General features: G+C 46.3%; 1 protein-coding gene and 1 long non-coding RNA gene across 7 annotated transcripts in view; both read right to left on the bottom strand.

The window, feature by feature from the left end:
- The window catches only part of LOC105493535 (prospero homeobox 1), a 52985-nt gene extending 49363 nt beyond the window's left edge, over positions 1-3622 (bottom strand). For 2 of the 6 annotated variants that reach the window (XM_011761228.3, XM_011761232.3), the window contains exon 1: positions 3483-3622. The gene's annotated coding sequence lies outside the window, so the exon portion shown is untranslated. Of the gene's footprint in view, positions 1-1005; positions 2280-2658; positions 2771-3245; positions 3373-3482 lie in introns of those variants that run through there. The other 4 variants (XM_011761229.3, XM_011761233.3, XM_011761231.3 and 1 more) reach the window with 3 other exon arrangements.
- Positions 3623-13927: 10305 nt separating this feature from the next.
- On the bottom strand, positions 13928-21452 carry LOC139358729 (uncharacterized). Its single transcript, XR_011614153.1, has 3 exons — positions 21415-21452; positions 20619-20718; positions 13928-14059 (listed from the first exon to the last, which is right to left on the bottom strand). It is a non-coding gene; the product is annotated as an uncharacterized lncRNA (long non-coding RNA).
- Between the last annotated feature and the right edge of the window lie 372 nt (positions 21453-21824).

The following is a 21824-nucleotide window of genomic DNA, read 5'->3' as shown; positions in this document are numbered from 1 at the left end:
TGAGAAATTCCTTATGTATATGTCCTTTCCAAGTTATACACATACTTAATTAAAATCCTATAATGATACATCATGCACAATCCATTTTCATATTATAACATCAGTCACATTTTATAATTTCTTTTGCTTCTGAAACCTAAAACTTCCTTATATTAACACTGCAAATTCAAGACAATCCCTATAATGATGTAAGACATTCATGAAAAGAGGCCTGTTTGAGTTTTAAACAAATAAAGAGGAAGTCTGGCAACTTATAGAATAAGCCAGCTTAGGTTTTAAGATAGCATGTGCTGCTTATAGAGGAATGATGCTAGGAAATGAATAAAGTGAGAACAAAGATGCATGGTATGTATGCATGACTTTTTTTTCCCACAAGGTGGTGATTAAACTAAACAGAATTCTGCATAATGGACACATAAAATATCAATAAGTGCCAAGCACAGATAACCCCTATTAAAAATAAAGCAAATGAACATAGCCATAGATGACATTTTAATTACCAAAGAACTTCAAAAGCATCCAAGGAAAGTATTGGGTGTGTGTGTGTTGGGGTGGGGGGACGTTAATGTTGAAGTCTACAGAATAAATGACACATTACAATCTCATTTTCATGGAAACAATAACCACCCAAACACAAAACCAATGACCAAAAACCATTCGCCATCTAACCTATTTCTGTGCAACTCAGTCTACAGAAGTAGCTTGTTTAAAGATAATTCTAAAAGATCAAGTTTTAAGAAGCCAGATATATAGTGCTTACATTGAATTCCCAACAACTTTCTGCACACATCAAGACAGAGTCCTTAACTTCGTCTATTTTACTATTATACATACATGTCCATGTTGTAACCCATGGACAAGTTAACATGAATACTCTCATTTTCCTCCTTCAACACACACACACAAAAATCCATTTCATTTTGGATATACTCAGAAGTTCTTGCAAGAAATTCCCTATAGAACTGACTTCTCACATCTTGCATCAGAACAGAAAAGCACAGTTACCTTCTCATGTACTTGATATTTTCTTTCTCCATCAAATTCATATCTAGGACATTTGGCACATGTCTGGGACAATGACAGGCTCTTTCTACTTTATGAGATTATTTAACATATGACTTGAAAGAGTTTATGTACATACCTATTCTTTCTGGGCAAGGAGAAAGCATACTTAAAAAGATAAGCTTTAACAACAGTAACACTTTCAAACTGACTTTGGAATTCTTGGCAGTTACACACCACTCATTGCTATCCAAAGCATACACCACACACACACACACACACACACACACAGAGACACACATACAAACAGACACACACACACATACACACAGGACAGTTCTCTCTCTCTGCCAAGCACAGACTTGGGAGATAGGCATAAACTGGAAGGAAGCAAAGGAAAAGTCAGTCTCCCTCCACCTGCTGCCTAAAGTGGGGGTGCTTTGGGCTGACTGGCAGACAGAAGCCTGGGACACAGCCTCAGCAGTAGTCTGCCAATATCCTTAAGAAAAATAAACAAACACATACCAACTTGCCCCCAGCCCCCAACCCAAGAACTCACATGGCAGGGCTCAAAACAACAACAGCCCAATTCCCATTAGCCCAGACAATCCTATTAACCAGGACAACCATAAATTCATAAACCTCTCCAACCCTCGAGTAAGCATTGTGGTCTGGAGCTGTACAGACACACATAGACACAGAGGAAATTTGCACCTGTCTTTCTTGACACAACACACCTGTCAGGCCCTGCCCATGCGCACTCTGCTAATAGATTTCTGCCTACCTAGTTTAGGAAAGGAAATGAGTTCTTTTTTTCTTTCTTTTTTTTTCTTTTTAAATAAGGGAGGGCATGAGTGGAAAAGAGAACAGGAGAAGGGACTCTTCTAGCCTTGACTTTGCGAGGAGGCCACCCTGTGCTTGCTCTGTTTTTATAAGCTCAAGGAGACAGCACAGACCTTCTCGGAAAAATAAAAACAAGCAGGTGAGTTTCCAGCCTTCCCCCAGGCAGAGTAGCCTTCTGGGTTGCCAAGAACAGCAGTTTCACACTCCAACCTGCCTCCTTGGGCTATTTAAGACTAAGCACCACCCCTACTTCCAGTTCTGCTCTCTGTCTGCCTGGAGGGCTCTCAATTTCCCAAGAAGCTGGGAAGGGGCCAGAGACCTGGGAGTCTGTGGAAAGCTACTTACTCCTCCTTTACCATCCCCACCCCCCATCACTCCACCAACCTTCGGCTTTAGCAGGAGGAGTAACGGGCTGGCACACCAGAACCAACAACTTGCTAAACTGGACTTTGGGTGATGTCTCCCCCCGCCCCCTGCGTCCCCCTCCTGGTCTGCTCAGGCAAGATAGCAGCTCTTCCCCCCTCTTCCCGCCCTCCTCACTAGTCTTCCCAGTAACAATTACTCTCACCTCTCCTGTCCTCCCTCCCCAGTCCTCCTAACTGGGGCAAAACGGTAGGTACCACCCAGATGAGACCAGACCGAAGCTGCCCAACACCATAGTCTGCCAGCGATGGCTGGGAGATTCATCGCCTCCCATTTCTGCTGCCCAAGAACCCCTTACCCCTACCCGGACCGCGATCCTCCGGTCCTCCTCGTGCGGGTGCCCCAATCTCACCGCCACGCGAACCCCCGAGTCTCCCGGTGCCGCCTTACCCTACTCAACTTGACCCAGCCCTGGGTCTAGGAGCTCGGGAGAGGGGCGTCGCGCGCGTTTCCCGGGACCCATCACCGCACCGCTCCAAGCCCGATTTCCACAATTCGGCTTCGACAGCTTTTTGAGAGGAAAGTAACAGAGCGCCCCCCAACCTCCCTCTCTCCTCCTCCCAGCTCCCGGTCCTCTGCTGGGGTTAAAAAGGAGAAGTGAAAGGTATGCAAATGACAAGCAAATTGGAAGAGCCGGGAAGAAAGGCAGCTATAATAAACAAGACAAAGAGAAAGGACGAGGGGACCGGCCCCGGAGTTTTAGCCGGGGGAGATCAGAAGAATGGGGTTTGGCGAAAAGCGGGGATCTGCACGAACAAAAAAGCGACCCGGTCCCCCTCGCGGTCCTCTCTCCTGAGAAGAGAGAGCAGGAGAAAGAAGGAAAGGGAGCAAACGCCTCCTCACACCCCAGAAACAGTACACAAAAGGTGACAAGATCAGCGACAAGTCCAGCAACATCAGCCTCCCCCCCATCGCCACCACCACCCCCAGTCACCAGCAGGAAAGAGAAAGAAATAAAAGCCAAGCGGATCACTTACTCTCAGGAACTGGGAGGAGCGGAGCGCTGAGTTCACGGAGGCTGCCGCTTAGAAACTGTTTAGAGGCTATTTTATTATGATTCATTTAAATAACACCATTTTCTCCTGGGGGGAAAAATGTTTACACGGGTCTGAGTAATGGGAGGCTCTTTTCTTTCCTTCTCATTCAAGAACAAGCCAGTGCAAGTGATTCTGGAAAAGGGGAGGGACTCACGAGGGGAAGAAGAGGATACTTACGCGGTGCAGGGAGCAGTGGGACCGAGCCTCTCTCTCTCTCTATCCCTCTCTCTCTCTCTCTCTCTCTCTTTTTTTCCCCCGGCAGAGAGAGGAAAACACGCGCGCGCACACACGGTGATATCTTGCGGGTGATGAATATGATAATTGGACAAGAGACGGTGAGTCTGTGCGACAGCGATCGAGCGAGCGGGGCGAGTGGGAGAGGGAGAGGGGAGAGAGAGGCGGGCAGGGAGGGGAGACGAGAGAAGAGGAGCAGGGGAGAGGCGAGGAGAGGGAAGAAGAGGAGAAGAAAAGAAGAGGAGCGAAGGGAAGAGGAGAGAGCAGGAGAGGAGGAGAGAGAAGAGCGGAGGAGAGGAGAGAGCAGCAGAGGAGGAGAGAGGAGAAGGGTAAAGAAGAGAAGAGGAGCGAAGCGGAGAGGGAGCAGGCGGACCCGGCGAGAGCTCTTTTGCGCCGCTCTGCTTTCTCCGGCTGCAATGGTGTATTATTTCAGAGCGCTCCCTCAGCTGAGGGCTCCGCTCCACAACAAGATTTACTTTAAGACACAGCTGAAGGAAACAGGAAGACTGCACGTCACAGTCTATCTGACGTACCCGGCCCCAGCACCCAATCGCGAGGCGCCTTCGGATTCAAGGGGGGATAGCAAGGCAAGAGAACTTGGGAGGAAAAAAAAATATAAAAGGGGTGGGGGTGAGGGGCTGGGAAGAGAGGAGGGGAGAGGGGCCCTGAGCTCCCCCTCCCCGGCCTCCATCTCCGGCCCCCACCCCCACCCCCGCCCTGCCACTGCTTCGGGACGACTGGATCGCCGCGCCTGGGCCGGAGCGAGCCATCTGCGGGCTCTATGCAAAGCGGGAGACGGCGCGAGCGGCGCCCGGCTCACACTCGCTCTTCCAGGACGCAGGTCCTTTTTTTTTTTTTCTTTTTCTTTTTCTTTTTTCATTTCCCAGATACAGCTGATCGAGTTCGCCGAGTGGTCGAGCGAGTGAGCGCTCCTCCGACTTGGGTGGAGGAAGGCGCGGAAAAGTATACGGGAGAAAAAGTGGGGGTTTTAGGGGTGGGGGTGGCATAGGAGGAGGGAGTGGGGGGGAGATCTGCAAATCATTCCACTTCTTAAACGATCATAGGTAGTGTCAAGGATACGTGTCACCCTTGGTTCCTTTTAAAGGGGAGGTGGACAATAAAATACAGGTAGGTTTGGTATTAAAATAATAGGTGCCAGAGGTTTCACATCGGGTCCGCTGCATCTGTTATTAGACGAAGATCAACATTGGCTGAGTCCCAGTTAAGCTCCAGTCCAAATTATTAGGAAGAGAAATATTTACCCTTGGTTACCTCTGACATTATTTGGATTGTAGGTAAAGCAGCCTTTAAAAATATGTATGTTGCAAACATCTGGCGAATACCCTTCACTAATTCACTCACCCCACAAAGACCAAAGAAAGCTGTTCAATACAGGATTTACACAGTTTTGACGCCTGGGCAACAAACTTTAAAGTTTATTAGGCAAGAAATTTCAAACGCTTTAATCTCGGGCTCTAACATAAAGCCCTAGGAAATTTACTTCGGTTTGACATTTCTTGCTTGAAAAATAACCAGCAAAATTTATTTAGATAATGTGGCTCTTAAAGATCTCCTTAGGCTTTGCAAGTTACGAATGCAAGCGAGCCTCCGGCCGCAGCTAGAACGTCCCTTTCACCGGGCACAGTAAACGGCTTTTAATAAAGCAGCCGCGTTTATGACCTAAAGATCCTATAAAAGCTGGGACTTGCAAGAGCTGCGAAGCAGAAACATTCATACACAGTCTATTAGACACTCATTTTTGTAGGTACCAGGAGGACAAGTAATTTTCGTGTGTCCCTCAAATTTAATTAGATCAAAGGTTGAATCACGCTGTGTCGTGACAACAGGGTATTTATGAGGTGTGTTACAAGTACACTGGCCAAACACTACCAATGTCTTCTGCGACACACACATACACACACACACACACACATACTCCTTTCTAGGAAATTTAAAATTTCAGCCTCAAATTCACCAAACCGTAAAGAGGATATTAAGCCCTCCCTTGGAATAAGAATAGCGATGTCAGTATATCCGAGTCTATCCCGGCAGGAAACTTTTGGCACGAATTTCAAACAGTGAAAAGAAGAGAAAAAAAAAATCAGGTCGGTCAGGTTAGGTGTCCGCGATAAGAAAAGAGATTGCGGGAGCATCCCCAGCCGCCTTCTTTCCCCTTTTGCCGCCCCACAGACTCCCCCCACGCGTCTATCAGGGAAACAACACAGAGGAGCGCATACACACCACTCACACCTCCAACTATTGACTGTTGTATCAAGTGTTCTAACCGGGATGTGACAGTTTAGTCTGGGAGCAGAAATAACCAACATGCCCATTAGACACAGGATGGAATAATGCTTCTATTGGTTGGGTCCCTTCGAGGTAAGCGGGTGTATTGAGCGGGGAAATTTGGGGTCTGAAAATGGATCAAAGCTACTTCCTTTCTTATTTTTCGTCCTACTGGTTTTCTTTAAGAATCTTGGTTTGTACATATAAGCTAGCGCCAGCCCACAAATAAACTGGTAGGAGTAAGGGCTATATACCTTTCCACACCTTAAAACCATCTGCTCAGTTTGACATTTAAAAGGGCGGAGAGCAGAGAAGGAGGAGGGGGGAGTAGGGGGAAGAAAGGAGGCAGGGACAGAGAAAAAGATTCAAACGCAGAAGAAATGGCTTGTACTTTAGCCCACAAGTTTGTGTCAATTGCACATAGCGCTTGAATGCACGTTTTGCACATACCACGCCCGGGAACTGGCGGCGGGAAAAGTTCCCTGAGAACCCCAGTAAGTCCTGTGTCACGCCGTGGGGAAAGGCAGGCCTGAGTCGAAGTCGGGGTAACCCGCTTGGCGAACAAGGAAGCTTTCCCACCCCCAGCCTCGGCGGCGGAGGCTCCCGGCTGGTGACGCTCTGCCGCGGCGGTTCGCAGCCCGCATTAGGGCGCAGGAGCGGCGAGTTGAAATAGGAGCGCGCGCGACTCTAGGCGAGGGAGATCGGTTCGCAGCCCAGCTCCGTGAGCTGCCTCCGCGCAGCCCTGTCCCCTGTCCTGTCCTCTACTTTCGGGGAGGCGTACAGGCCACACTCCTAACAACCTCTCTTGCTAGAGCTGCGGCACTCTCCTGGGTCTCGGGCTGCCCTGGAGCAAGACTTGAGGCCCGAGCCCCCTATCTCGGGCAACTCCCGCTTTGTTTTCTGATAGGGGAGAAGCCTGGAGACGAGAAGTCGCCTAGATATTGGCTCCATCTCTGAAACCAGCTGCCAAGCCTAGGCTTAAGACAACTCCTCCCTTCGCCCCATTTCCAACACAACCCCAGTAACTTAAAAGTTAACGCAAGTTCTGACCGGTCTTGTAACAAACCCTATCCGTGCAGGTTGCATTTACTTGTTTATCTGAAGGGTGATCTGTGTGTTCTTAGACAAACTCGCAGTTATCACTCGTGCATCTGGTTCTGTGTTGAATACACTTCGCCTTGACATTTCCTCGGTGTATGCTCACGCCTCCTATTCTTTCTTAAAGCCGTTAGGTGGGGGCAGGAGGGAAGACAGTGTGTATAAGTAATTTAAAACCTTACAAACAGCGGTTATCAGATCCTAAACAAACCAATTCTGGGAATTTCAACCAGATTCAGTTGAGAGGCAAACGTGGACGTGGATTTTGGAGAAGGATGCCTAAGGACTTCCCGGTCACCCACCCACCCACCACCACCACCAGCACCACCACCACTATCCGAACCCTGAAGAAGGGAAGAGAGGAAAACCAACCCCAGGGTGCAGGCCTGCCTGCTGCAAGCTTTCCAGAGGCAAAACTGACTGACGGCCTCTCTCTCACTCTCATCTCCTGCGCCCAGTGTGACGCCAAGCCCAACCTGGATTTGTTCTGAATGGGGGGGAAGTGAAATACCACAAGATCAGTAGCAAGTAGCAGCTGCAGCGTTTTCTCTCCTGGGAACCCCACTGCTTAGAAGCCTCCCGAGTGATGTTTGTTTAACCAACAGCTTTCAAAGTAAACAGAAGCCAATCACTCCAAAGAAGTTGAAATATAACCCTTACAAGACTTTGGTTCCAGGGGTGCTGGCAGAAGGAAAGTAAATTTTTAAAATGAGAAAGAACCCACTCCCAAATAAAGAGTCTGCCACATTGCTTTAAGGAGTGCAGAATTGTCATGAAAATATAAATTCATCGAAAGGGCTCATTACAATAAGTTGGCCTCGAAGAAAATCACTCTTCGCCCACAAAGACACACCCGCGGGGATGAGGGGGTTGTCAGTGATTGAAGGGACACACTACTACTTGATTTTATGAAAGTGGGCGAAAACAATCAAAGGGAAGTACATTCCCTGCCCTGGAGTAGAAAAGTGTAGGCTGGGAGCTCTTCGCCGCCAACCCTGGCTTTGCCTCAGGCACCGAACTTTCCAATACCAAGATATTAACAGATGGTGGTGAGCACATGGAGGGCTGCTACTTACATAATCCAGCCACTCCGCCCGGCTGCCCAGAGCCCGGCGAGGAACCCGCCAGGCCGCTCGCGCGCCTTCCGAGGGGTGCTCCCTGACATAACTCGCCTTTCTCCAACCCCACCCAGCTTTTGAGGGTTAGCATTTGGAGTGGCCGTGATTGGAAAAAACCAAAACAAAAACAAAAACACCCAAAACATTGATTTGGCTGTGCTTTGTCTTCTTCAGTCCATAGTAGTGAAGAAGCTGGAGACCCAAAGGCCGAGAGAAACGGAGGGGATGCCTTCGGGGAGAAAGGGGTGCTCTCCCCACGTATCTGGGGGTGCCCGCGAGTGGAATTCACACAATTTACAACACTCGTGCCCACCATCTTTGGTTCGAATCAGCATATCTTTTGCTGTCGCTTAAGTACAAAGGCAGCCTCGGGCCGCAGCCCAAGGGGAGTGGGGTGGGGTGAGAGTGTGAATGTGAAGGGGACGCCTTTGCACGCGGGGGCGCAGTGGGCAAAGTTACGCAAAGCCTCTGGGCACCGCTACACTTCCGAGCTGTGGCAGGGTTTTAAGCGCTCGATTCCGCTCGCGGGGAGTCCCTTTCGGATGTGTGTCCGCCTGCTGCCTTCACACCCTCAGCCGCCTCCCAAGAGGCCCTGTCCCTCCTGGTGTGTCTGTGTACCTCCTCCAGTGTGCCAGGGCACGTGTGATTCCCGAGCCTCCTCCCTGACTGCGACTCTGGGCCGCCGAAACCTGCGAAGAATACGCCTGCGTGTGTTGGAAAAGTTTCGGGTTGGGCGGGAAGGTTGGGAATCTCCTCTCCAGGCACTCGGCGGGAGCGGGGCTTCCTCGCCCGCGGCTTCCTCCCTGTGCCTTCCTCCCTTCCCGACCCGCCCTTCCTAGCCTCAGCCCCGCGCTAGGTGTCGCGGCCTCTCCGACCTGAGAGAGAGAGCGCGAGATGCTGTGGCTGCCGCGGCGCCGCGCTCCGCAGAGGGCGCGCCCCTCCTGCCTGCGCGGCCAAGTGGGGCTCCAGGCCGCCCTGCCAGTCCCTCCTCGCCCCGGCCCCGCGGCACTTGCCTCTTCCCGGGCCACCGCAGGGGCTGCAGCCTTGCTCCGCTAGCCTGGGCTCAGTGCACGCCCGGGACGCAGAGGGCAACCACCTGCTCCCGGCGCGCCGCAGAGCGGGGGAACGTCGTGGCGGCTTGGGGATGTCGGCCGCCGCCAGGCCTGAGCTGCCCCCGCGACCTCCCCTCCCCCGCCTCCCGCCTGTTGCTGCGGGGACAGCCGGTGGACGCACTCGACCTGGGAGAGGGGACTCCCTCTCGGGACCGCGGGAGGGGCGTGCACGTTTGAAGGGATGGAAATCTCCCTTTCTGCCCACCCCCTTTCTTTTGTCAATTACTCTAAGGATGTTTGGCCGTTACTCCCAGCTTCCCTCTCTTTGGTTTTTCACGTCAAGGGTGTGAATTCGGGGGTGCTCCATTTTCAGGGGTTTTGGTGATAGGACTGAAGTTTTCCACATTGTCCATCTTACCAGAAGCTGTTATTCAGGGTGAGGAGTGGGCTAGAAATAAATAGGTGTAGGCCTGACCCAGCAGAAAGAGAAAGACGCTCCCAGTTTGGATGCATTTGGAGAGAGAGAAACTGGCAAGTTGCATTTTGTTTAAATTAGAGCAAGATGAAGTTGAAAGCCAGATTTCTATAATTTTTCTGGTAATATTTCTTTTATGAAGTATCTAAGTGTCTGTTTGTCATCATTTTGAGATCAAAAGGAAAATCCATATGCTGTATAGTTTTTCGAAATTGCTATTTAAATATGTTTTAAATGTTTTGTCCAACGTGGAGTAGGCTGCTTGGAGGCAAGGCTGGTGACAGGAACAGCGGGATGGTTTACTGTGGAGTGGTGCTTCCAAAGACCTGGTGAATCATTGGAATCACCGAAGGAGCTTTTTTTTTTTTAATGTAAAGATTTCTGGGCCCACCCCACAGAGGTAATCAGAAGAAGGACCTGGGAATCTGGGAGTCACCCTGTGTCTTTAATTACTGCTCAGCTGGTTTGTTACTGACTCTGTGACCTTGATTGTGTTACTTAATCTGTTTGAGCCTCAGGTTTTATCTGTGAAGTGGGGATAATATCCAAATCATAGATTTATTGACAAACTTCTACATGACTAAACTTGTTCAGCACATGACTAGTGCTCAATACTTGGAAGGTATATTGCCCACAAATGTGTGATCTGTACACTCCAGCTGACTGACATGTATTCTTATAAGGACCTGTCCCTACCCCCAACGTTTTGGTGAAGCAACAGGACTGTCATGGGATATGTATGTGTATGCACATTTTAGCTCATGCATAGTTGTCACCTTTATATGATTTCCCCTCCTCCGCCTTTTAGGCCATAAAATAAATTAGAATTGGCACATTTGGAAGCTAGGCCCTGTGCTCTTGGACCTAGAACTGTCCATCAGGCCTACTGGCAAAGTGGGGCATTTACCAATCTGAAGTCTGCTTCCTCCTCCACCCCACCCCCGCCTTTTTTGGCTCTTTCACCTTCCTTGCTTTATAGATGGCAAACATTTCCTAAAGAAACCGCTGGTCAGACCAATGAAGCCACAGGACAAAAAGTTATCTTAGAAAGGGAACAACAAGAAGGAAAAAAAGTCAGCATTCCTAGGTAAAACAAAAGCAAATGTAGATCATATGTTATGTGTTTTTACATGTTTGACTCAACAACCTCCCCCAAATCCGTGTAAAGTAAAATACAACCTTTCGTAAAGTTATGTTCAAACCAATGAATACAAGCATATCCCAAGGTGATTAGGGGACATCCCAGCCCAGGACAGCTGTGAGAAGGGAAAGGAAGCTAGGCAGGAAGGTGCGTGCCTGGCTGTGACTGCAGCAGTGGGGGGAAGAAAGCCAAGGAAATGGAACGGGCTGAAGCAGCAGACAACAGATCAAGAGGGTTGACAGTTTTTCAACTGCGGAGGCCTGTGAGCAGCTTATTAAACATCCCGAGAAAGGTGTTTTGCTGGTAACCTCAAAAGGCTTGAGATAAAGTAATCGTAGATTCCTGGGGGCGGGAGGGGGGGTAAGGAAGCGATTGCCAGCGTGGGGCAGCGGTGGGCCCAGCCCCTAGTGAATGGACCCCAGGGGTCAGGGCGGGGGTACTGCACTCTCTGAATCTGGGGAAGAGGAAGCATCACCCCTAGATGCCTGTCCTGCTGTCTGTGGTCTTTGGGCAAGTGTGGAAGGTTCCTGCTCTCTGGCTACTCTCTCTGTACCTAGGTGGGAAAAGTCGGTGACTCTAGGGGACAAAAACAAAGGGCGCCCCCTAAAAACTAGAGAGAAACATATTTGGGGTCAAGCTGTACAAAAATGGATGGCAACTTCTGGCTTCTCCTCCCCAAGCACCCTCCTGGTGGAAAGAGCTCTATTCCCTCCACTTGCAAGTGGGCAGGGGGCAAAGGCTGAGTGGCAAAGGGTGTTGGTGGGTGAGTTGGGGGAGAACGGGATGGGGAGTGTGTCTGCAGAGTGTGAATGGGCGGGACAGGGGTAGTGTGTAGCTGTGTGTGGGGGGGGGGCAAGGGAGTGGAGTTAGGGGGAGAGAGTGTGGGTGGGGTCTGCCGGGGGAACTTGGAACTGGGGGGCGCGGGGGAGGTGGGTAGAGGGATGTTGGGTGGGCGAAGAGTGCCATTTTCCCCGGAGGAGGCCCGGGAAACAGGCGGGGCGGGAGGCGTGTGGAAGCCTTGTTTGAGGGGCGGAGGGGCAGGCCGGAGAAAAGGCGAGGCGGGAGGCTAAATCTGGCAGCTGCTCCAGCCCGGGCGAAGGCCGACGCGTCTGGGCTTCCTCTCGCCTAGACTTTTGAAGCGGCTGACTCGCTAATCCCGGGTTGGCGGAAGGACTTGGACCCGCAGCCTCTGGGGCCCTGCGTCCCGGACTCTCTCCCGGGGACGCTATGGGTGGCGAAGCGGGTCTGCCTTGACTCTCAGTGCGGGGCCCCGGCGCCCTCTCAGCCCACTGGGGGTGCGGGCTGCTCCTCGGTGTGTGCCCCCCTGCAGCGCCTCGACAGCGCCTCTCACGCCAGCTTCCTTCTTCCTCCCAGCTCCATCTTCCTTCGTCCCCTCTCTAGGCCCTGCTGCTCCTTTCACTCCTCTGGGTCCCTGTCCCCTGCCCCACCGTCCTTTTCCCACCACTATCAGGCGAGTTCATCCCCTTCTCTCTCCATTGCTAATCTGACGGCGGTGCTGCGGAGAGCGGGAGGGGGTGCTTAACCCAAAGTGGACTCAAAGAAAATGGAATAATTCAATTCATCAGATAATTACTGTTTGCAAGACACTGCTAAGCATGGCAGTTGGTGACCCTTTGAGGGAGCAGAGTGGACCGAAGGATTCTGGTTCTGACCCAGTATGGGCAGTTATGATCGGTGTTTGATTTAGGCAGATCTCTGAAACCTCAATTAGAAACTCTAGTCTAGCAGGATCTGGATGAGGGGCAAAAGTGCCAACACCTTCTTCTGTCCTATTCCAAAGTGATCTTTCCGTGGGAATGCGGCAAGGAGGCAGCAGGCATAGTGAAAATGGGCGGCGATAGATACTCCCAGCACTTCCTGAGCACTGCTGTGCCTCAGGACTGGGACAGGTGCTTTACACCCCACAATTCCCGTTTCTTGATTCCAAAATGTAGTAGATTATAAAATACACCATTTAAAGATGGCCTTTAGGAGAAAAGGAAAACACGAGGATCTTAAATGCACAATGGATTGTGAGACACTGATTTCAGGAGCATAAAATATGAGAAAAAGTTAATCTTAGAAGTGAGGAAATAAAGTATAGTATATGTAATTCTCCCCACAGCCCAGAGACGAATTATCCCTGTGTTTGAATGAGGGAACTGAGACTGGGGAAGGCTTCACCACTTGCTCAAGGCCGCAAGGCCAGTAAGTGGCACAGCCAGAATTGGAATCCAGGTCTGCCTGTAGTCTGAGCTAGAGCAATTTCACTTAGGGCACGTAGCTTCTGCAGGGATTGGGCTGTGTCAGCCCTTTTCCAGAACACTGTTTTTGTCTTGGCCCTTTTACCATCAACACCTTCCCCCACCCCTAAGCTATGGCTATTGGGGGGAAAGATAGGAAATAGTTAAATTACATTTTTCACATTCAAAATAAAGTATGTAAAGGGTAAAAACCATGCATGCCAGGTTTTGCTGTGCAACACAGGAAGTTGATGAATTCAAGGATCCCTGTATTGCTGAAAATAGAATTGTAAAAAATAAAAGGGGTGGGGGGAGAAAGTGAACGAACCTAATCCTATTAAACGTGGTAGCATGTTTTTGTGGCACGCAGGGAGAGATTAAGCACAGGAAAGGGGATAAGTACTGCTTCAGTTTCACTAAACTAATGTGACAACTTGTCATTGGAGATCTTTACAGCTTGTTAGTAGATGACTAGCTGATTCAGAAGTGTTTTCTATCATTCCCTTTGTGTCCCCATGAGTTTTTTAAAATTTTCTTTCTTTTCCTGTTTCTTTCTTACTCATGCTGCTCTATTTTGCTTTATAATCCTCAGTGTCTCCCTCAAGTCAAAACATTTAGCTGGCTCTAATCAAGATTTGGTTTTGAAAATGCCCCTTGACCTGGGGTTGCCCAGAGAAGCCCTTGTTCTTCATCCTCAGCCCCGGGACGGTCCTGTGGCTTGAGAAACTGAGCTTCTGGGAGAAAAGCTTCCATTTTGGACTTCACTCTTCTGCAGTCCTTCTCCTTTGCCCTTCCTCCTTTTCTTTATTTTTTGTTCTATCCTTTTATTCTTTTCTTTTTATTTTTAATTTCTATTCCTCTAGTCTCTTTTCCCCTTTCTTTTTTTTCTCTCCAAATTTCCTCTTCTCACTTACTTTCCTTCCATCTTCTCTTCCTTAGAATTCCTTTCTCTTCTTTCATTCATTCCAATAACTGTTTTCCCTTTTCTTCAGATAAGACAGTTACATTCATAGACAAAAGTTATGAATATTTGATGGTTTCCAAGTTGAAGTAGCTCCCGGTGAAGGGGGCAGTGGTGTGGGGAGGGGCAGGGAGCCCATCACAGACCTGCAGGGAACAAAAGGCTGATCAAAGTGAAGAGCGAGCCAGAAGTCTAGGCTCCACCACTGTCTTTCCAAAGCAGGTGTCTAGCTTGTTTGGAAACCTGGCTGACCGTCCAGCTCTTTTGCTTTGGCATCACTCTCTCCCACTTTAACCCTCCCCCGCTGCAACTTTCCCCACCGGCTTACCACCAGGCGAGATGTTGAGTCAATGGAAAAACAACATTCGCCAACATTAAAGGGAGACTGTTTAGAAAAGGAAGGCCCTGCTGAGGTGCAGAGGAAGCCTGTGCATTAACACGGGCCACCTCTTATCTGGGGCAGCTGGGCCTGAGCTGCCTGTACTCATTCCCTGGCTTTGCCAAGGGGCCTTAGGGAGTGAGGGGCGGATTCTCACCCACGGGCATCACCAGAACTTTTAGAGACAAAAAGCAAGTGCTTTTTTTTTTTTTTTTTCTGTCTCCCAGGGACTTAACTGGAAAACCTTGACACATAAATACTGTTTTGCAAAAGGCACATTTCTCTAAGCCTCTGTCTCTGGACGCTTGTCACATGGACCTGGCCCCTCTCATTTTTGGTGTTCTTGAGGACTCCCACGCCTTGTAAGGACTGGCCATTTGGCCCTGAATGTGAATTACGGGGAAGGGCAAGCTAAAGTGGCCCAAAGGGAAAGAAGAAAAAGGCATGTGTGTAGGTTCACCCTGGCTCTAAATTGCTCACCGTTAAGTCTTGAGCCAGCTCCTGACGGAAAGATAAGGTAAATCCCTAATCAGTCAATAATTAACCATAGCTCCATTAATGATCCAGTCAGCCAAATCCTGCTGACACCTTTAGAACCGTGCTTTGGTGGGAAGGATTAGGCAGAATCTTTTGACAGAAAGGCCCATCTATTCAGACTGCCATAGACCCCACTCATGGGCCATCACAGAAGGAGTAAAGTTATGCCTGTGTCTGCCAGTAAAGTCCTTTCTGGGGTTAACTCTCTAGGATAACTTCTGGAAATTTCACTTTTGGAAATCTCAGTGTGTGTGTGTGTGTGTGTGTGTGTGTGTGTGTGTGTGTGTGTACAGAACAGCTTGGAGATCCAATCTGGTTCCAGGTTGGTTTAAATCAAATCCCAGATGTGCTCTGATTGTTGCTACATTATTCTTTTGAGAGGATCATATTATCTCTCCCTTGCCTATGTTAGTTTGTAGTTTATTCCCAGTTTCTCTAAATATTCTGGTTCCTTGTTTCTCAATGTTAGTTCTTCTTCGATTTGTGATAAAAGGAGAAGTGCTTTTGAAATGATAAACAACCCCACATTCCTATCAAAGCATGAAAATTATTTTTGAATTTCAAATAAGTAGAAAATTAAAAGACTAATAAATATTTGATTTTGGTACTTCTGGTGGATCTTTTTTCTTTTCCTTTTCTTTCTTTTTTTTTTTTTAACTTCTTACAGAAGCAAATGTTTACAAAGGTGGGCTTAGATCTTTTTTTTTTTTTTTAATTTTAAATTGTGGACTTTTGGTTTGCTTTGCTTTGTTGTTCTAGACAGCGTTTAGTATGTTACCAGATGCATGTAGTTATAGATATTATACCATTAGATGAAAAAAATCTGTATAATCAGTGTGGTTTAAGTGTTTCCTAAGGTCAAGTTGTAGGTCATGAACCTATGCCAACCAATGAACTTTGCTTCTAATTTTATGTTTAAATCACTTGAAAAATGCATTCTTTTAGAAAAAGAAATAGAGTACAAGAGTGTGGTATGATATGAATCCATCTCTATCCCAGGAATAAAGAACAAAGATTGTTTGGCTGTGGGGGTGCTCTTCCTGCATGAGGAAGATGGTTCATTCAGCTATACTTCTGTTGGTTCCACATTTCAGCCGCTGTAATCACCAACACACTATTGTTCTCCTCTCCTCATAGAACCCAGTAGTCTGGGTGTTCAATTAATCTTTGGCTGCTTCGGGGAGTTGCCAATGAGTGGAAATTCTGCCAATGATCTGTGACACCCTTTTCAACAAACATTAATTGAATGACATTTCTTTTTTCCCCAAATCATCCATCTGTCCTTTCTTATGCAACTTTTGAGTTTCAAAGGGTAGAAGGCAAGCTTTCTTTTGGTCACACATGTGGCCTGAGAAGACAGTCTATGTATCGAACACTATAATCTACTGTAGCCTTGTAAATAAATCTAAATATTCACCAGTCTGAACCAATATGCTCAATATAAAATGAATTTATTCAGCCTTCTTTTCCATTTGCCCATGAAAACATCTTGCTTTTGTGAAGGCCTTTGGAAAATGTAAGATCCATGGCTTCTGTATGCTTTTTAATGGTTTAGGGGTACAAATGGGGGTGGAAAAGTAAGGTGAAGGCAGTAAGAACATTTTCAAAATTCATAGGTTAAAAAATGTAAGATCCAGTTTTTTTTTCATTTATATATAATTTTAAAAATTGTTTTAAAGTGCCAAAAAGTATCTCACTTATAATAGCATTGTTTAGTAAAGCAGAGAACATACATCAAGTTGTCTTTGAAATCCCATTGCTTGGATATTAAAATGAAATTTTAAAAAAATGGAACTGGTATCTATTTTTCAGTAGGTCAAAAGGCATTTATAATTACACTCATAATTTTTGAGTATCATGCTAATGAGGCTAGGAAAATGTAGACCTTAACATTGCCTTGTTTAGTTACATTCACTATGAAAAAAAATGTTGTTTACCCCTCGGGAATTTTCTTAAGGAAAAGAAAAATCAATCTCTATCAATGAGCAATATTTTTCTCCCCAAGGGATATTGATTTGAACATTGACTTCACAATGGGTGAGTTATTTTCCTCAGACTCCCTACTATGAATTGTTAGGTGACATGTCTTTTGTGAGCCAATAAACATGTTGTTTCTAGTGTAGCAATCTCATCTGGGAGACGACAATTTCTGTAGAGTCTTTGGTTTGTAGTATTTCACCTTTTGCATGTCTGCATTACATATTCTTGAGAAGCATATTTCAAGTTTAAAAAGCATTACCTCTCATATTCTCCTTGGGAGAAGAGTTGGCAGTGAACAGTTTATTTCCTATATGCTCCTCAACTGTATGCCCTCTAGGCTTGCGCATAGACCCATGACTCATGAATAGTCTTATAAATGTCTTCATGATTCCCTTTTCTCTCTTTATGCAATGGTATAATATTGGCATCTTTAATTTTGAAAATAAAACAAATATTCAATTTACCAGATAAACCATTCTTTAAAGGAATGCTGTAATGGGTGGAGATAAGGGAAAGGATAAGGACTGTAGAATTCTTGTTAATGGGAGTGATCATACTCTATCTGTTGGATTCATGTATAATATGTTTTCTTCACCTGTAATTCCAGCACTTTGGGAGGCTGAGGTGGGTGGATCACTTGAGGCCAGGAGTTCGAGACCAGCCTGGCCAACATGGTAAAACCCTGTCTCTACTAAAAATACAAAAAAATTAGCCTGGCATGGTGGTGCACACCTATAGTCCCAGCTACTCAGGAGGCTGAAGCAGGAGAATTGCTTGAACTTGGGAGGCGGAGGTTGCAGTGAGCTGAGATCATGCCACTGCACTCTAGCCTGGGCTATAGAGGGAGACTGTCTCAAAAAAAAAAAAAAAAAAAAAAAAAAGAAAGTTTTCTTTATTAGTTTTCTTAAAGGGCACATTTAGAGTTTATATTAGATTGCTTTGAGCTGATTTCTTTATTCACTTATTCTTTGAAAAATATTAATTTACACTTCTACTAAGTGCCAAATAACTGTACTTAACACTGATGGTACCAAGACCCACCAGAGACACTAACAGTGCCAGGAAGAAATTAGGTAGGATGGCTATGGACACACATTGACACAAAATACTTTAGGAGTCCTGAGGCTTAGGTTCATGGTAATTTGGAGTATCAAGGAAGCCTTCAAGAAGGAGGTGAACATAAGCAAGTAATTAGTCACACTGGGAGCTTAGGAGAGGAGCAGAAGTGGGTTTATGTCCCTGTTGCAAGGTGAGAGAACTCTTAAGCAAGCCTCTGTACCTCTCTGAGCCTTAGTTTGGTTGTCTTATCTGTACACAGGGGATAGTAACAATATCTGCCTTACAAGATTGTTGTGAAGATGAAATCAGAATGCATGGAAAGGCCTCAACACTGTGCCTGGCACAAAGCAGGCACTCAGGAAGTGTGCACTAGAAAGGTGGAATAAGGGTGACATGTTAGCTCAATCCCTAACATTTATTCAACAGATACTTTTTGGGCACCTGGCACATGTCATGTACTCATGCTGGGTCCTAGGCAGAAGACCAGTCATGAGTGTGAAGAGGGATAGAATGACAGGCAGCTCATGCAAAGGCATGGAGGATATCTGTCCTATGTTTGGGGGGCCTGGGGTGGCCTCTTGCTGCTGGAATTCAGAAAACCAGGGTAGACCTGGTGGAGGTAGAGGTAGCAAAGTGTTGTCCTGCCACACTAGGAAGGGCCTTTTGTGGTAGTAATGGCCTTCAGGCAGTCAGGAAAGAGACAGTGAATCAGTTCATCTGTGGTTTCTCAGTTTCCTCTAACTTTTCCATGGGTGTGTATTGCCTTTTGGTAGCAGGCTGGCTAGGCTACATTCTCTTCAGGAACAAAGGCTGCTAACTTTTTGTGGTCACCACCCTCCCCACATTGCCTATTATAATCAGGCGCTTCTGGCTGATACTCAATAAATATAGTTAAGTTTTTCTACTTCTCTACATTCTGAAATATTCCAGCAGCTTCTCATGCCCAATTTCAGAATGCTCACATGAAAATACTTCCTTTTGTGCTTGTCAGAGAGATCATGAATTAAGAACTTGGGCATGTCACTGCTTAAAACTCTCCATATTGCTCTTGGAATAAGTCTACAATTTTGAACATGTCCTCCAAGATTTTGGATAATCTGGCTCTTGTCCATGGCTTCTGCCTCATCTCTTGACTCCCCCTTTCCTCAGCATGATTCCATATCTCTGGTCTTTTCCCCTTTATTTCAACCCTACAAGTACCATTAGACATGCTGGTGTCTCTCCTTGAAAGGCCTCCTAACCCCCTCTCCAGACATGCTCTTCCTCATTGTTCAGGGTCCAACTTAAAAGTCATTTGTTCAAGAAAGACCTCCCTCATTTCCTAGGTTAGAAACCCTAATTATGCATGCTCATAACTATAGTTTTCTTTTATTCTGCTTTTCCTAATGGAAATGAATAGTCTTTTTGGACATAAGCCTTATTTATTCAACAGCATTCTTTGAGCTCTTAATGCGGCCTAAATGTTGGGTACACCACACAGGAAGACAGTCAAAGTGCCTGCTTCTTGGAGCTAGTATTTTAGTAAGTGATGCAATGAACAAAAAACAAATACAGATATGATATGATGTCAGGTAGTGAAAATACTTTGGAGAAAAGCCAAGCTGGGTAAGGGCACAGAGAGGACTGAAGATGAGTTGAGGATGTTAAGAGAGAAGGTTGTTCTGTGTAGAATTCCCATTATCTAGCATGGTGTCCTATATCTAGAAAGTACCTGACAAATATTTGCTGAATGAGAATCACATTGGTGCAAGTAGACCTGAAGGAGTAACAGAGCTGTGAATAGGGCTAAATGGGTTATATAATTGTGCTTCTTTCTCCCCAAGTTCCTTAATTACATCTGAGAAAATATAATCTGTGCATTAATTCTGTATTCAATATGAATTATCCACCTCGATTCTCTGCTAAAGTTGATTACATTCACACCTGTCCAGGGGTAATATTGCATATTTTCTTAATTGCCACGGGCAAAATCACAACTGGTTGGTGAATGAAATATTTATGCTTTGAAGAATTGGTGTTCTAATTCCTTTCTATTTATACTGATGATCAATTATTTCTCAGTGAGGAGGAGGCGAATTTTTTCTGTGATCTATGTGCTTCTAAATGACTAATGAAGTCAATCTGGGCCTGGCAGATTTTGCCACCACTTGGACAGACGTAGCACTCGTGGACGTTGTGTTACTTCTCAGCTTGCTGGTTCCCTGTTCCCTTTGCAATGATCTCATTATTGGCATTTTGTTTTCAAAGTGTTATCATTCCCATTTTGCATTATGCCTCTGTGTGCTGTGTGTGGAGTAGTCTTTTTTTATTTTTTCAGATGGAGTCTTGTCTTGCTCTGTCACCCAGGCTGGAGTGCAGTGGCGTGATCTTGGCTCACTGAAACCTCCGCCTCCCGGGTTCAAGCGATTCTCCTACCTCAGCCTCCAGAGTAGCTTAAGTCACTGCCTGCCACTGTTCTTTCAACCAAGTTTATTTTCTTCAAGAATATTCTGAAGATTACATGTCCTTGATTAGCAAATTTATTTTGTTTTAATTTTGGTGAAATTGGGAGAGGGGGGACTTATGCTTTCATGAACATCTTCTTTAGTTCAATAAAAAACTGGACTTGGGGCCAATTGGAATGGGAATCAAGCCAAACAGTGTTCATTTTCTAAATTTTGTTAAAAAACTGAACAGCATGAGGGAAACAAGGGACAAGAATGGTTCCTTTCCTCTTCTCCGGACCCTAGCACCCCTCTATGTGCTGTTACCTGGTCCCGCTTCTTCGATGAGATACTGTCTTTCCCTAGCCCAGAGACCTTTTCTGGTTCGGCACTTCTATAGCTATCAGTCCATTGCTCTGTTGTATCACTGTTTGGACAAAAAATGCCAATCACGTCCATATTCTTAAGTTAATTTTCATTCTTATCCACGCTACTTGGGGCTGTCCCACCTCTCTTTCTGTGAATCTCTTTATCTCCGTGACCAGATCCCAAATTCAACTCCCCAGTAGAAAATCACATATTTTGTATCCGCCATTAACCAGCTGCCTTAGCCACCCCTTGCCCTTGCAATGAGGTCTTCATGTTGCTACTCATGGGATAGGTTAAGAAAAATACTGAAAAGAACTGGAATCTATCTCCATCATGGTGTTGTTTCTTTTAATGTTAGCAGTTTGTAAATATATATATGACTTATCAGCTGCTCCTCCTTTACTCAAAGTATAAGCCCTATAAAATTTGGGAAATGTGTTTTGTTGACCAAAGTATGCTTGATGCTGTCCAGAGTAAACATGCTGAATGAATCTCTACGGAATATAGGAGTGAATGTAGAGGAAGAGGAACTTATTTAGGAAGGATTTTCACTCGCTCTAAAGAAGTGAAATGAGAGCAAACTTTGGTGGGTTTTGTCTAACTGTGGGCAAATTGGTATGGACTGAGAAATTCAATTAACTGTATCCATCAATTTTTGTCTCTGGGGAAGAGTCATGAGACTAAGACCCAGAATTCTTGGTCCCACCCCTTTTGTGGCATTAAAAAAAGCCCAAACTTGGCATATTATACTAACCAGATTTTTTTCTTTGTCTCAAAAAGGCTCAGCTGAACACTAGATTCTTCACCCAGTGCAACAATCAAAAACTCAGAAAACCTCAGCTGCCTCAGATGATGTCACAAAACCTTTAAGAATGCTCACTGCTGAGTTGGGCACAGGTCCAGCAAACACAATTCTTTCTGCCAGTTATTCAGGGTCTTTGACAGATTAGGTGGTCTTTTTTATTCTTCTTCATCTTCTTTTTTTTTTTCCCATCCTCTTAAAAGGCAGTTCAGTTTACCTCTAAGCAAGACATTAGCTCTGGCTACCCCAAATAACATTTTAATTGAAGTCTCAGTCCAAACAAATGCCCAGCCTCTTTATTAACCCCAACAGTGTAATTTTTCAACCTAAGGCTGATTCAGGGGGAAACTGTCTCACTTAAA

Source organism: Macaca nemestrina, chromosome 1 (genome assembly GCF_043159975.1).
Source record: "Macaca nemestrina isolate mMacNem1 chromosome 1, mMacNem.hap1, whole genome shotgun sequence".
Taxonomy (NCBI): domain Eukaryota; kingdom Metazoa; phylum Chordata; class Mammalia; order Primates; family Cercopithecidae; genus Macaca; species Macaca nemestrina.
This window is presented reverse-complemented; position numbering and strand designations above follow the sequence as displayed.